Source organism: Rhinoderma darwinii, chromosome 2 (assembly GCF_050947455.1).
Source record: "Rhinoderma darwinii isolate aRhiDar2 chromosome 2, aRhiDar2.hap1, whole genome shotgun sequence".
NCBI lineage: Eukaryota > Metazoa > Chordata > Amphibia > Anura > Rhinodermatidae > Rhinoderma > Rhinoderma darwinii.
The window spans coordinates 377,395,370-377,411,067 of NC_134688.1; positions in this window are offsets into that span (position 1 = coordinate 377,395,370).

Genomic DNA, 15,698 nt, shown 5'->3' on the forward strand with positions numbered 1-15,698 from the left:
AGTCTATATGGAACACTCAGGGAGACACTATTGATATGGTACAAGTTTATATTGTGTACTATGTGTACTATGGCACTATTTACTATGAGGTTCTATCTATGGAGCTATTTATTGTGGGGCAGGTTGGAGGTACTTTTTACTGTGAGGCACTGAATTTGACGTCGGTACAGTATTTGGGGGCACTGAGCAACACAGCAGACCCATTATTAGGGGTAACAGCAGAATGGCCCTATCAAAGGAGGCAGCAGGATTGGGGGGTTTGTGAAGTTGCTGAAGATGTGCTAAGAAAGCATGGAGCCAAAGATGTCTGTGTGACAAATGCTGCAGAGGCCAGTCGTAGCTGGAAGAACTTGTCATAGCGGTCTGGGCCAGGTGAAGAAGAAAAGGGAAAGCAAATGATTCCAATTAGAGAAGACGTCACCCGTGAGTCACTGGATTTATTTGTTTTTTCTGCCTTTGTCTGCATCTGATCAGTATTTTATTAATTTGTCCAGTCTACAGTGTGGTGATACTCTTCAGACCGCTTGTGTAGTATCTGACCACTATGATATACAAAAAAATCGACAAGTCAAAAAAAGGAAGTATGCACAGACAAAAAAATACAGAATAGAATAAACACAATAGATATATTATAATACACAAAAAATATATATGCGCCCACAAAGGACACATACAAGTATAAAACCACAATTAAAATAGACAATATTCAAAGGGGGTCACAAACAATAGTGTGACCCTCTAGTGATGAGGTCCTTAAAAATGAGGCTAGACCAATCAGGATATAAAAGATCTCCAATACAAGGCTCCCTAAACACCGTAATGAACACCATATATGAAGCACATAACCAATATAGATAATACATCAAAATACCAATTTAACACCCAAAAAAAATTACAGATAAGGCATAATGCAAAGTGAGCATATGACCCTTGTATATACATGGCAGTCAAGGAGCCAAAGAAAAAATAATTATGCATGAGACGGAGAGAGAGAGCAAATAAGTCTGGTCAGATCAACAGCACTGAAAAAAAGAGAAAGTGACCCATGCGTATAGTTGATACAGTTAGTGAGAGTATTGTTCTTTATATAGTAATTTACAAATATTTGATAATTACACACCATTTTCTTGCAGACCTAATAACGAGGAAGCATCGGCACCTGGCGTCCGAAAGTCTGGACCGTGCATGCCCATTAACCAGTCACAGGACTGTGCTGATCCAACCCCCCCCCCCCCCCACCCAAATAATAAGAGCCAATCACAAAGCTTATAAGCCTTCAGAGGAACTTCATCATTAAATATGAGAGCTGCAGCCCTAAAGTAAAATACATGCGTTCGTACATAGACAATACAGTGCATTGGGAAAGTCTTCAGACCCTTTCACGTTTTTCAAATTTTGTTATGTTGAGGCCTTGTGCTAAAATAATTTTAAAAATTCACGTTTTTTTCCCCATCATTCTGCACTGAATACCTCATAATGACAAAGTGAAAACAGAACTTTAGAAATGTTTGCAAATTTATAGAAAATGAAAAAGTAAAATTTCACATGGACATAAGTATTCAGACCCTTTGCTATGACAATTATAATTGAGCTCTGTGCGCTTCCCATTTCTCTAGATCATCATTAAAAAGTTTCTACACCTTGATTGGAGTCCATCTGGTAAATTCATTTGATTGGACATGATTTGGAATGAAAGACTTAGGCTGGGTTCACACGAGCACATTAACGTCCGTAATGGACGGACGTATTACGGCCGGAAGTCCCGGACCGAACTCAGTGCAGGGAGCCGGGCTCCTAGCATCATAGTTATGTACGATGCTAGGAGTCCCTGCCTCTCTGCAGGACAACTGTCCCGTACTGTAATCATGTTTTCAGTACGGGACAGTAGTTCCACGGAGAGGCAGGGACTCCTAGCGTCGTACATAACTATGATGCTAGGAGCCCGGCTCCCTGCACTGAGTTCGGTCCGGGACTTCCGGCCGAAATACGTCCGTCCATTACGGATGTTAATGTGCTCGTGTGAACCCAGCCTAAGGCTGTTATCGCTGCCAAAGGGGTTTCAACTAAGTAATAAGTAAAAGGTCTGAATACTTATGTCAATGCAATATTTTGGTTTTTCCTTTTCAATACATTAGCAAACATTACTAACATTCTGTTTTTACTTCGTCATTATGGGATATTGAGTGCAGAATGATGGGTGAAAATTTTTTATTTTTTTTATTTTAGCACAAATCCTCAACATAACAAAATGTGAAAAAATTAAAAGGGTCTGAAGACTTTCTGAATGCATCATTGTATCTAAATAGGTATAGTTTATACACAATATGTTTTGCTAAGGATATAAAAAAAAGTATGTTGAATGGCGCTAGAGGCATTAAACCAAAGAAGAATACCATGTAGACTAGGATGCCATTAAAAAGACAGACCTGAACAATTTATGAGTATCTTGTCTATACTCTGGCCAGGCTAATGCCTTTCTAGCAGGACGGGATGAGAAGCAGCATTGTTGCCATTTTTTACCCATGCGATTCGTATAAGATAATTAGGTAATTTTTGTTCATTATGTGTCTATTTTAAACAGCTGTGTGATGTGTTTTTTACTGGAGGATATGGCTTTATATACTGATTTGCATCCACCCTTGGTATGGCCCCCAAAAGAAGCTATGTGTGAAACAAGTGTTGGGGATGGATCTCCCTATTGTTCTGGTCTGCATAACTCATAGGGTTGTCATGATACCAGAATTAATGCTCTAAATTTGTTATTACGGCCGTGACGCTACCAAATATGTGCATATTTTATGTATTGAGACTTATTTTAATGTTTATTGTATAAAATGTGTCAAATTTTTATTTAACCCGTTAGTGACCGCCAATACGCCTTTTAACGATGGCCACTAACGGGCTTTATTCTGATGCATATGCCTTTTTACGCCACTGCATCAGGATAAAATAAACAGAGCAGGGAGCGTCAAATCTCCCTGCTCTCAGCTGCTAGAGGCAGCTGAGGGCTGGGAGCGTCCCTGCTCTGCTGTGTGAGATCGATATTACTATCGATCTCACCCGTTTATCCCCTCAGATGCGGTGCACAATAGCGAGCACCGCATCTGAGTGGTTTTGGAGAGAGGGAGGGAGCTCTCTCTCTCTCCCACCGACACCCGGCGATACGATCGCCGAGTGTCTGTGTCTCTAATGGCAGCCGGGGGCCTAATAAAGGCCCCAGGTCTGCCTGGAGCGAATGCCTGCTAGATCATGCCGGAGGCATGACCTAGCAGATGCCTGTCCGTTTTAATGATGCTATTCAGTCCCAGTATGGTAGTGTAATCCAGTCTCTATATGGTGGTATTATCCAGTCACGGTATGTTGGTGTTATCCAGCCACTGTATGTTGGTGTTATTTAGTAACTGTATGGTGGTTTTATTCAGACACTGTATAGTGGTATTGTTTAGTCGCTGTATGGTGGCAATATTTATTCTCTGTTTTTATTATTATTTGGGGGTATGGCTAATTTATGTATACCAATTCCAGAATCTGGTACAGCATAGTGTGCCCTGTAATTTTCAATAGAGTACATGGCACTTGAAGAATACAGTCCACACAATCATGGTAAATCAGTGAATTAATTAAATGCCGCTTTAAATGGGGGCGTATTCAGGCTTAGGGCCTAGGGCAGAGTGACCTATAATTACGGCCCTGCGTGCCAGGTCTTTGTAAATGTCCAGGAACCTTCTCAATCTCCCAAAAAATCCATCTAGTGAAAAAAATTAAGTGGGAGACAGGAAGGAGGGGGATGTAACATAAAAAGGTGAGGAGCATGGGAGACATCTGATTAGCACACAACACAGCTCATACATCCCAGAAGGAACCCTCCAACTCAGCTAGCATGGAGAGAGAATGGACATTTACAAAAAACTGCAAAAAATATGCAGGTTAGACACAACATTTCTGACTGGACTACATCTAATTATTATCTACAGCTGCTTAAGGAGTGATTGTAATTTAATTTTTTGTAATGGTAAATACAGTTTAAGGTTTTAGTTCAAATCCGATCACAGGCAACACTATTGCTTCATTTTTGCAGGCATGTATTATACTATAAACTAAAATCAGTGATTTATACAATTTAGAAATAAAATAAAACAAAAAACACCTCTTAATAGTGAGCTAAATGCACTGCCATCAGCCACAGAGGATCATGGGTGGTCAAATGTGCATTTGGTTTGTAAATTGCTATACTTAGTGGACAATTGACTAAGGCCTCTTTCAGAGGAGCGAGTTTGTAAACATCTGTAATACGGATTCGTAATACAAACATATTACGGATGATATTACATCAGTATATCGTCAGTATTTCATCATTATTGCAGATCCGTATTACTGAAGGGATGTCTCTTAGGGAGAAAATGTAATGACATAAGACAACCCATTTAAAAAACGGATGCAATACGGATCACATACGGACCAAATATGGATGCAGTCCTTGTCTGCCGAAAGCTGAAGAGAGCGTGCGCGTGCTCATGCTCTTCTCTCCAGCTCTTGGTGTGACGCTGTCCGTATCTGATTGGACAGTGTCACAGCCATAGTAACACGCCCCCTTGCCATTACACGCCCCCTTGCCAGTACACGCCCCATTGACAGTTCAGGGGGTTATTTAAATATCGGGTGCCAAATATAACAGCACCCATATCTAAATAACGGAGGGGGGTAAAAAAAAAATTTAAGTGCCCCCAGGGTTTGTGCAGCCCTCCCCATTACATGCTGCACTCAGCTGCACATGTATGGGGAGGTGAAAGGTTCTCCTGAAGTTATGAATAAATATATAAAGCAATATACATACAGTTATGTAACCAGAATAATTGTAATCTGATTGAAAAGCTCCTCAAGGAATAAATTTAAATCGGCTTCCTCTTTGGCTACTAGAAATGAAATATTGAATTGATCAAAATCTGTTCATATTTTTGATGGCAAGAACTAATTATTACTGTTAATTTGATTCATGAGTGGTTAATGTTCTTTAAAAAAAAAAAAAAAAGAATATCAGTACAATCCATCAAAGAAGAAATGCACAACTCCGCAGACTAAGGGATTAACTATTCCCCTGAAAGCATTTATAACATTAATGAAATCATAAAAAGTAGGAATAAAAAATTACAATTTGTAAATTTGTTTATAACAATGTTTCCAACAGAGAAGTTATTACCACATTAAAGTTTGTCATTGAATACTAGGGAACAGCATTATCAGTATTTCCCTAATGTACTGAATCTTTACAAACGTGATTGATTTGGGTACAGAGGAGAGCAGCTGCAGGCAGTGGCGGATTATCATATGGGTGATTCGGGCGGCCGCCCGGGGCCCGAGGCTCCCAGGGGGCCCATGGAAGCTTGAACCGCACATCATCTTGCAAAGGTACCTATTCAGCGCGCTAGCGCTGCTAACTAATGAAGATGAGGAGGGGAGGAGCAGGGAATTGGCCGGGAAAGGGGTAGGACACGCCTCCCTGACAAGTGCGGGCCGCCGCCATTGAGTAACAGAACAGCGACGGACGGCTGTTCTGTTACTCCGAATCTGCAAGACAAGAGCCGGGCGGTCGGTCACCGGCGCTGAGGTCAGTACAGCAGGCTTATCCTCCTGCCCAACTGGTTCCCGACCGCTGGCTGTATTTTTACGGCCAGCGGTCAGGGACGGGTCCTTAAAACCCGAGCCATAGACTTTCTACGGCTCGGGTTTTAACTTGCTGCCCGCGCGATCGGGCAGCTGAATGTCGGGTCTCCGGCTGTCAGTGACTGCCGGGGACCCTGAGGAGAAGATAGAAGCAGCTTTCGCTGCTTCTGTCTTCTCCGATGTCTTCTTACACAGCGTTCAATGAACGCTGTGTATAGGAATAGAGACAGCAGCAGCGGCGCTATCTCTATTCCTCCCGGTGATCATGTGACTGGTCACATGATCGCCGGGTGCCGTTAGTGGCAGGCTGCTGCTGGGTCTAACTAGACCCAGCACAGCCCTATTAGTGACAATCGTCACTATGAGAGGGCTGATTTCCCCTGTAACTGGGGCTGCTGTGCAGCTCCAGTTACAGTGGAAAAACATGGTGTAAAAGAAAGAAAAAATATATATAAAGTTCCCCAAAGGTCTTTTTTGACCTTTGAGGAACAGACCACAGTAATAAAAAAATAGGAAAGTAAAGTGCAAAAAAAAATGAAATAATAAATACACATAAAATACCCACCCCAATAAAAACCGTCGTCCCCCCCCGCCAATCATTGTTGTAACGCTAGCGCTGACCCAATTACCCTAATATAGACATGTAATATATTAACATTTACGGTAAACAATGACGATTACAAATAAAAGGTCTATTTTAGGGTAAAACTATGTTATTACCAAAAAAAATAGCTGAAACGTAAAAAAGCTTATTTTTTTACTATTATTTTCAAACTTTATGAATAAAAATTCTAAAATAGCAAAAAAGGTGTGTATAAAAACGATAAAAAAAAAGAAACCTGCATTGTCTACGGAAAAAACGTCGCAAAAATCACGTCGTTTTTATTTATTTTTTATAAAAATGTGTGTTTGGTGCAACTTTGTAATTACGTTTTATTAAAAAATATTTTCACTTTTTGAGATACAGCTGCTTTGTATCCTGTATCCGTCAGGTCAGCAGGACTGACGGGATCAGTGAAACGGGCCCTGCGCTAAATTATATTCTTAGATGTGATAGATTTGAGGTGGATCCTGCGTGTCACTGATCCTGTCAGTCCTGCTGACCTGACGGATACAGGATACAAAGCAGCTGTATCTCAAAAAGTAAAAATATTTTTTAATAAAATGTAATTACAAAGTTGCACCAAACACACATTTTTATAAAAAATAAATAAAAACGACGTGATTTTTGCGACGTTTTTTCCATGGCCAATGCAGGTTTCGTTTTTTATCGTTTTTATACACACCTTTTTTGCTATTTTACAATTTTTATTCATAAAGTTTGAAAATAATAGTAAACAAATAAGCTTTTTTACGTTTCAGCTATTTTTTTTGGTAATAACATAGTTTTACCCTAAAATAGACCTTTTATTTGTAATCGTCATTGTTTACCGTAAATTGTAATATATTACATGTCTATATTAGGGTAATTGGGTAATATATATATATATATATATATATATATATATATATAAAATTATGATATAAAGTTTTTAAATGTGTACATAACCTTGTGGCACTATATACAAGGGGGAGCGCTGTGTGCCACTATATACAAGGGGGAGCGCTGTGTGCCACTATATACAAGGGGGAGCGCTGTGTGGCACTATATACAAGGGGGAGCGCTGTGTGGCACTATATACAAGGGGGAGCGCTGTGTGGCACTATATACAAGGGGGAGCGCTGTGTGGCACTATATACAAGGGGAGCGCTGTGTGGCACTATATACAAGGGGGAGCGCTGTGTGGCACTATATACAAGGGGGGGCTGTGTAGTGCTATCCACAGTGGTATGTGTGTGGCGCTCTTTATAGGGGGGGCTATTTGGTGCTATTTACAAGAGGGGGAGGGCTGTGTGGCGCTCTCTACAGGGGGCTGTATGGCACTATCTATATGGGGCTGTGTGTAACGCTCTCTACGGGGAGGATGTGTGATATATAGAGGGGGCTGTGTATGGCGATATCTATGGGGGTGTGTAATATCTACAGGGGCTGTGCGTGGCACTATGTACAGGGGGCTGTGTGTATGTGGTGTTTTACAGTGTGTGGTATTATTATATTCAGGCACGCAGTGTTTGGTGCTATTATATTTAGGGGCACAGTATGTGGCACCATGATAACTTTATTTTCGTTTATAGGTGTGGAAATGTTGGAAAAGTGAGGACACGTCTGAGTGGCAAATTCTGCAGAAATGAGTCATGGCCGGGAGAAGTCGTCATGAACGCTGGACCGGATGGAGAAGAAAAGAGGAAAAAAACTACTAGAATCTGAGACGTCGTCACCTGTGAGTCACTAGATTTATAGAGAATCTGTCACCTCTCCTGACATGTTTATTATAGGAATCCTTGTATTTCACAAAAAGTCTTTCTGCAGTCCAGGACTGATAGACAATTCCCCTTGTCAGGAGGTTGTGTCCCTGCACAGTGTGATACTCTCAGTATGTAGGGACACAGCCCTGTGACAAGGGAAATCGTAACACTGTTAATGCTTGCCCAAAAAAGTAGTGTCAAAAATAGTTACGGCGCGGCAGGGCGGCGGTGAGGAAGGGGGGCCCAAGTTTGGGTAACAGCCCAGGGCCCATGGTCTACTTAATCCGCCACTGGCTGCAGGGACATAAAATTCTCTGCAGCTGTTCTTCTGGCACTGCTTGCAGAATACAGTTTATATTTTGTACCCAAAATACACTCCCCAGTCTTTCCTTTGAAAATGTTGCCTCTTGTTCTTCAGCCTGTTCTCATGTTTGGAGACAAAAAAACACAAAAAACAAATCTTCCTCGGCTTGGATTGATTCACACGTGCAGTTTTTGATCCATTTTAAAAATTATAAAAAAAGTTAACGCAAAGCTTAGATAAATAGAAGAGGAAAATAATTAGTCTTTCCATTATACTTTGTTTCCTTTATGATCTACCCTTGGCACAGTTAGGGCTTATTCAGACGAACGTATAATACGTCCGTGCAACGCGCGTGATTTTCACGCGCCTCGCACGGACCTATGTTAGTCAATGGGGCCATTCAGACTGTCCGTGATTTTCACGCAGCGTCTGTCCGCTCCGTAAAACTCACGACATGTCCTATATTTGTGCGTATTTCGCGCATCACACACCCATTGAAGTCAATGGTTTCGTGAAAACCACGCATGCCACACAGAAGCACTTCCGTGGGACATGCGTTTTTCACGCAAGACTTGTTAAGTGTATGTAAATGGGTTAGAAAACTTGTCCAAACAAGCACAAACCAGGAAGTTGTTTTGCACTTGTTTGGCACATACTGAGCTCTGACACAGACAACTGCAGCCATCCCTAGGGGTTGTGATGTTGAGAAATTGATCTGCCTTGTACAGGAGAGGCCCGAGTTGTGGGACACGCGTTCAGAGGCATACCATGACCGCACTGGCAAAGAAGTGGCATGGGATCAGATTGCGCAGACGCTCTTCAGCCAGGAGTGGGCTAAAGGCAGCACACGCGACCGAAAGAGAATTGGTAAGTAAATTTATTTCTAGATGTCATGTAAAACCCACATGCTATAGTGTGTCCCTGTGGTAACATTTTCCAAATGCCCAATGTAGCATGTGTGTCACTGCATCATGAGCTTGTGTAATGTATGTTGGTGTGTAACGGAATGAAAATGTTTCGAAGTGTAGATTTGTGTGCTGTAACATTGTGACTGACCAATTTTTTGTACAAACCTTTGTACAGTAGATGATGTGAAGACCCGGTGGAGGAGCACCCGTGATCGGTTCCGCAGGGAATATGGGGCCAGAGGCCGAAGTGGAGATGGGGCCACAAAAAAAAGGAAGTACCTGTACACCCAGCAGCTCATGTTTCTCAAAGACATCATGGAGATGCGACCGTAAGTAATCATACTGTAGCTTGAAGAAATGTCACTGTTCACAAGAGGGTGTTTGTCCCTTGGGGCAATGTTTTTAATCACTATACATTTCTATTATAGAAGCAGTGACAATTTCCAAGATACACCCGAGCTGACAGCAGAGGAATCCGCCCCACAATCGTCCAGACAACCACAGGTGCCACCGGACGAACTTAAGCAAACCACCGCAGGAACCAGGCGCAGGCGCACCCACATGCCTTCCGCAGGTGCTCAAGTGGACGCAAGGGTTCTGGACTACCTGCAGCGCTGCGCGGATGAGGACACCTGCGACTCATTTGGCCGCACCATAGCCCCGTTACTGCGAAAGGTATCCGACCATAGGATGGCGCGCCTACAGTCCTCCATAATCTCCCTGATCGACAGTGCCACACCTCTGAACAATCGACGCCAGTGCTTCAACGCAATTGAGCCTTGGCGTGGATTAACGGAGCCGTTTGTGGGGTTCAATGCACCTGGCCCATCACAGCCTGCAACCCCCAGCGCACGCCAACATTATTATCGGCCAATGGCTTCAGTCATGTCTCCTGGTCCTGTGCCGGGACGTGAGCGACATTTCCCTGGCTACAGCCGACCGGTGGAAAACTTTCCTCAGGCCCAAACTCACGCCTATCAGACCCAGCATCAGCACTACTATGCTGTTGAGGAACATCCTCTGCAGGCCAGTGGACAGCATAGTGGTGCTGAAATGGGCAGCTACACCTCTCCGCCTCATCTGTACCATGATTTGTAGTACTGTCAGTTTATTCTAGTTTCTGTTCTCATTTATGCCTCTTTGTGTTATTATTTGTGAATTTGTATCATGTTGGTGCGATATTTTTCATTCTCTTTACATATGTTGTAACAACGGATTTTGTGTGGCCACAACATAAAGTCTGGTTTTGTTCTTGAAAATGAGTGTGTGTGTTTTCTAATTTTTCTTGTGTTTCACTATCTTTGCCAATCATGTCCTTGTGTAACGTTTCCACACGGTTTACAGGGCCCAACATTGTTGCACGACATCATTGAGGTATTAGTTTATCTGTTGGGGTTTTGCTTGAATCAAAACAGATTTCAATGCTGCCGTGCAGTACTATCATATTTGACGCACAAAGGACAGTTGTGATTGTATTCAATAACATTAGTATTGCCAATGTGATTCTCATACAATTACCTGTTTGGCTGCTAAATACTAAGTCGAAACCCCAAAAGATATAAGCTCGCAACCCACGTCAAGGGTCCTCATGTATTGCGAGTCCCTAACAGTACAATCCCCCACAAAACAAAATACATTTGGGTCACTAATGACCTATTTCGAGAATAGTTAGAACTATGCCACCGTTTACGCAATCGTCCTGCCATGGTAGTGCTCCAGCAGGGCTGTCAAAATATTTGGCAAATATATTGCGCACTCGGATACCAGATGTTTGTGCCCTCCCTAGTGGAATTGGCCGCACAATGGTTGATGTGGTTGCATTTCTTTGTATATATTCTGCATCAAAACTCGCATCATGTATGCGTGTAAAGTTATTCAGAACTACACACGCTTGTATGACACGTGTCACATTCTGCGGCGTCATTTGCATTGTTGTGATAAAGACCCTCCATTTGTTTGACAGTATGCCAAACGCACATTCCACACATCTTCGTGCTCTGCTTAGCCGGTAATTGAAGATGCGCCTACGCTCATCCAAGCGCCTTCTTGCAAATGGACGCATTACTTGGCTTGTCAGCCCAAAACCCTCATCTGCAACGATGACATATGGGACTGGTGGTCCGCTGGAGCCAGGGAGAATGGTAGGTTCAGGCACAGAAAGTTCATTGGTCATAAGCCGATGGCCCATTCTGGATGACCGAAATATGCGTGCATCAGCAGAGCTTCCATACGACCCAATGTCTACTACAATAATTACTGTCCGCCAAGGCCAACATTACGATGGAAAAATACTGCTTGTAGTTATAATATCTGGAGCCAGCGTGGGGGGGGGGGCTTCTTCACACGAATGTGCTTCCCGTCTAGGGCACCAATACAATGAGGAAATTGGGTGCCACTACTAAAATCTTCAGAAATCCTAAGCCGTGGGCTGAGGCATCACCGTGGTCTTTAATCTCTGCCACAGCACAACACAATGCTTGAAATTGTGCTCACTCCCAGAAGAAATTCAAAATGTATTTCCTGTTGCAAGAAATCTACATGGGTGCAAAAACACAAACAACAAAGAATACATATTATGTAGGACATGACACCCACAAAGCATCCTGTAAGCACTAATTGTAAAACACACATACCTCAAGGTCACAAGGAGTCGCTCCTCTGGGGAAATGCAGCGCTGCATGTTTGTGTCCTGGTAGGTGATTCCTGTACGAATCTCCTCAAGCAGAATATCAAACGTGGGCACAGACATGCGGCAAAACGACCTACATTTCTCTGGGTGATGCCGGAGGTCATCATAGAGGGTATGAAAGTGCCCTTTGGAGTTGCGTTGGGCCACAAGAGGATGAACCCAAATCCTCCCTCTTCTCCGCGTTTGGTCCTGTAGCATGGGACGGCGCTCGCCAAATCTCCGAGAAACCATCCACGCTAGCAGCACACGGCCCAGCGGAGTATACGGCATAGTTTGGCTTATAAGACAACAAGCCAGTAAACACTGTAAACTACCCAAAGTATTTGCCAAGCTGCAAAAAGGATGAGAACATGTGCACACATCAAGCATGTGTTTGTGACGGGTGCCTTTTTGTAGGCTGGCCTCTCCATAACACCACCCTAGGTTTTTTAAAAAACAAATGCCATACGCGCGTAAAAAACGCAGAAACGCAGCATAAATGGATGACACGCAACGAGAACGAGCGCAAAACGCTGCGTTTTTTGCGCGCACAAAACGCACACGCTCGTGTGAATTTGGCCTTAGAGGGGTATTTCCTAGTAGTAAGTTTAAGTCTAAAATTCTTTCTACCAGTTCCAACATATTTGACAGGAAGAATAGCGCAGCATGTAGTACTATTAGGCCGGATTCACACGAGCATGTGCGTTTTGCTCGCGCAAAAAACGTGGTGCTTTGCGCGTGCAAAAGGTACTTAACAGCTCTGTGTGTCAGCGCCGTATGATGTGCGGCTGCGTGATTTTCGCGCAGCCGCTATCATTATGACACTCCGTTTGGATGTTTGTAAACAGAAAAGCACGTGGTGCTTTTCTGTTTACATTCATAGTTTGACAGCTGTTGCGCGAATCACGCTCGTCCCACGGAAGTGCTTCCGTGTGGTGCGCGTGATCTTCACGCACCCATTGACTTCAATGGGTGCGTGATGCGCAAAATACGCACCAAGAACGGACATGTCGTGAGTTTTACGCAGCAGACTCACGCTGCATAAAAATCACGGACTGTCTGCACAGCCCCATAGACTAATAAAGGTCAGTGCGAGACGCGTGAAAATCACGCGCGTTGCACGGACGTATATCACGTTCGTCTGAATAAGCACTTAGGGTATGTTCACACGTCTTAACAAGTTACGTCTGAAATTACGGAGCTGTTTTCAGGCGAAAACAGCTCCTGAATTTCAGATGTTTTTGCAAGTACTCGCGTTTTTCGCGGCATCCATTACGGACGTAATTGGAGCTGTTTTTCAATGGAGTCAATGAAAAATGGCTCCAAAAACGTCCAAAAAAGTGACATGCACTTCTTTGACGCGGACACCTCGTCTGAACAGAACATCGTAAAACCCATTGCAAGCAATGGGCAGATGTTTGCAGGCGTAAAAGGAGCCGTCTTTTCAGGCGTAATTCGAGGTGTAAAACGCCTGAATTACGTCTGAAAATAGGTCGTGTTAACATACCCTTATTCCCGTCAAAATGACAGCATCTGATGGTCCCCATTATAAGTCAATAAGTCCCCATTATAAGTCCGTCGCGTAATGGATCCAGCACTCCATCATTTTCGTTTTTCGGCCCTTATGACGGAGCAGAATTTTTTTTATCTTGACGGAAAGTCAGAGCTATAACCACTATAAAGAATGTATAATTCTGAAAGTCCCCTAGGAGAGACTAAAAAAAAACAGAACAAAAAATGTTTAATAAAAATGTTTAAAATATAAAAAAAATTAAAAAAATTAAGAACAAACGTTATTTTTTTTCCATTTCTCATATAAAATAATGTAAACAAAAAAAACATAAATAATATTGCCACGTCCGTAAAATTCTGAACTATTAAAATATCTTGTTATTCTACCTGCACAGTGAACACCGTAGGAAAAAAGTTCACTTTGCCAAATTGCTGTTGTTTGGTCACCTTGCGTCCCCATAAAAATGGAATAAAAAGCAATCAAACAGTTGTATACACCCCCAAATGGTACCAATAAAAACTACATACATATATGCCCTAAGCCGGCTCCATCCATGAAACATTTTTCAAGTTATGGGTATTAATATATTGACACAAACAAATAAGTATTTTTAACAAATTATTTTTATTTTGTAAAAGCAGTAAAACATTAAAAACGATATAAATTTGGTATTGCCGTTATCGTACTGACCCACAGAATAAAGTTAACGTAATTTTTACTGCACAGTCAATGTTGTAAAAATTAAACCCAAAAAGCTATATCCGAATGATGTTTTTTTAAATTCCAACCCACAATTTTTTTACATTACATGGTATATTAAATGGCGCCATTAAAGTATAAAACTCATCCTGCAAAAAAACATACCCTCATTCAGCTTTCTCAATGGAAAAATAAAAAAGTTATGGCTCTTGGAAAGCGGAGAGGAAAAAACGTAAATGGAAAAACTGACCAGATTAGTTGCTATAGGCAACGCATCCACTTTTACACTTGTTTTTGTAGTGTGACTGTCTTTATATGGATAGTTGTGCCAGATATTTTACTGTCTACGTCAGCAAATTAATTACTAGATTTTGTATACATTATGCAGCCATTAGGGCACATTCAGACGTGGCGGAATTTTTCTGCTGCAAATGTTGGTGCAGATTTGGGGCAATTACGCAACGAATCTGCACCAACATTTGCATATTTGACAGGTAATTCAGACGTTGCAGAGAACACAGAACTTGCCACAGATTTCCGTTTTTGCATTGCAAAGGCTGAAATACGCAGTGAAATTCCGCTTCTTCTCCGCAATAGACAGTGCATGCTGTGGATTTAAAATTTCGCACTGCAGCCTATGGTCCGCAGTGGAGTTTTCCGCAACGTCTGTACGGAGATAACTAAAAAGGTGTGGAGACTAATGGACAAACTGTCTGCTAAGGATTTCCACTGCGGACAGTCCGCAGTGGAACTCCACAGCAATTCTGCCACGTCTGAATGTGCCCTTTTGATGCCTTTTTGGACAAAAGTCATGCATTTCTAAACTTCATTTTAAAGGCTATATACACTTTTGAAATGTTTTTTTTTCTTTTTTTTTTTTTCTTAATAATCAGTGTGATTGGTGCAACTTTCAAAATACTTTTTATTAAAAATAATTGTAACTTTTGAGATACAGCTACTTTGTATACAGAGCAGCTGTATCTTGCGCTAAGACCTAAATCCGTTCAGTGAAAGCGGGTCTTGCGGGTCTCTGACATGCAGGATCCACCTGTAATCGATCACATCGAAGTTATAAATTTAGATGTGATCGATAGCAGCTCGATCCTGCATGTCAGAGACCCGCAAGACCCGCTGTCACTGAACGGATTCAGGTCTCAAAAAGTTACAATTATTTTTAATAAAAAAGTATTTTGAAAGTTGCACCAATCACACTGATAGACATTTTTATTAAAAAACAAAAACAAAATCAAAGGTGTATATAGCCTTTAATTAGATATTTCGGGGGTTTGTACAATGAAAAATACAGACAACACTATGATCCCTTTCAGATTGCGGGTCCCCCAGAGTATAGCTGATCATGTACGGTGAGTGTCTCACACAGCTCTGGGCAGTGGCTAATACAGGGTGGTGTCAATCAGGGACCCTACCCTATTATCTCAATATGCCCTTGCAGGACACATTCCATTACTTTCATTTACATTGGAATGCATAACATTAAGGGCATGGCCAGACGTGGCGGATTTCCTCCGCAACTGTCCGCATCAATGCCGCACATGATCCGCATTGCGGATTACGCTGCGGATTTTGCCAAAATGCTGC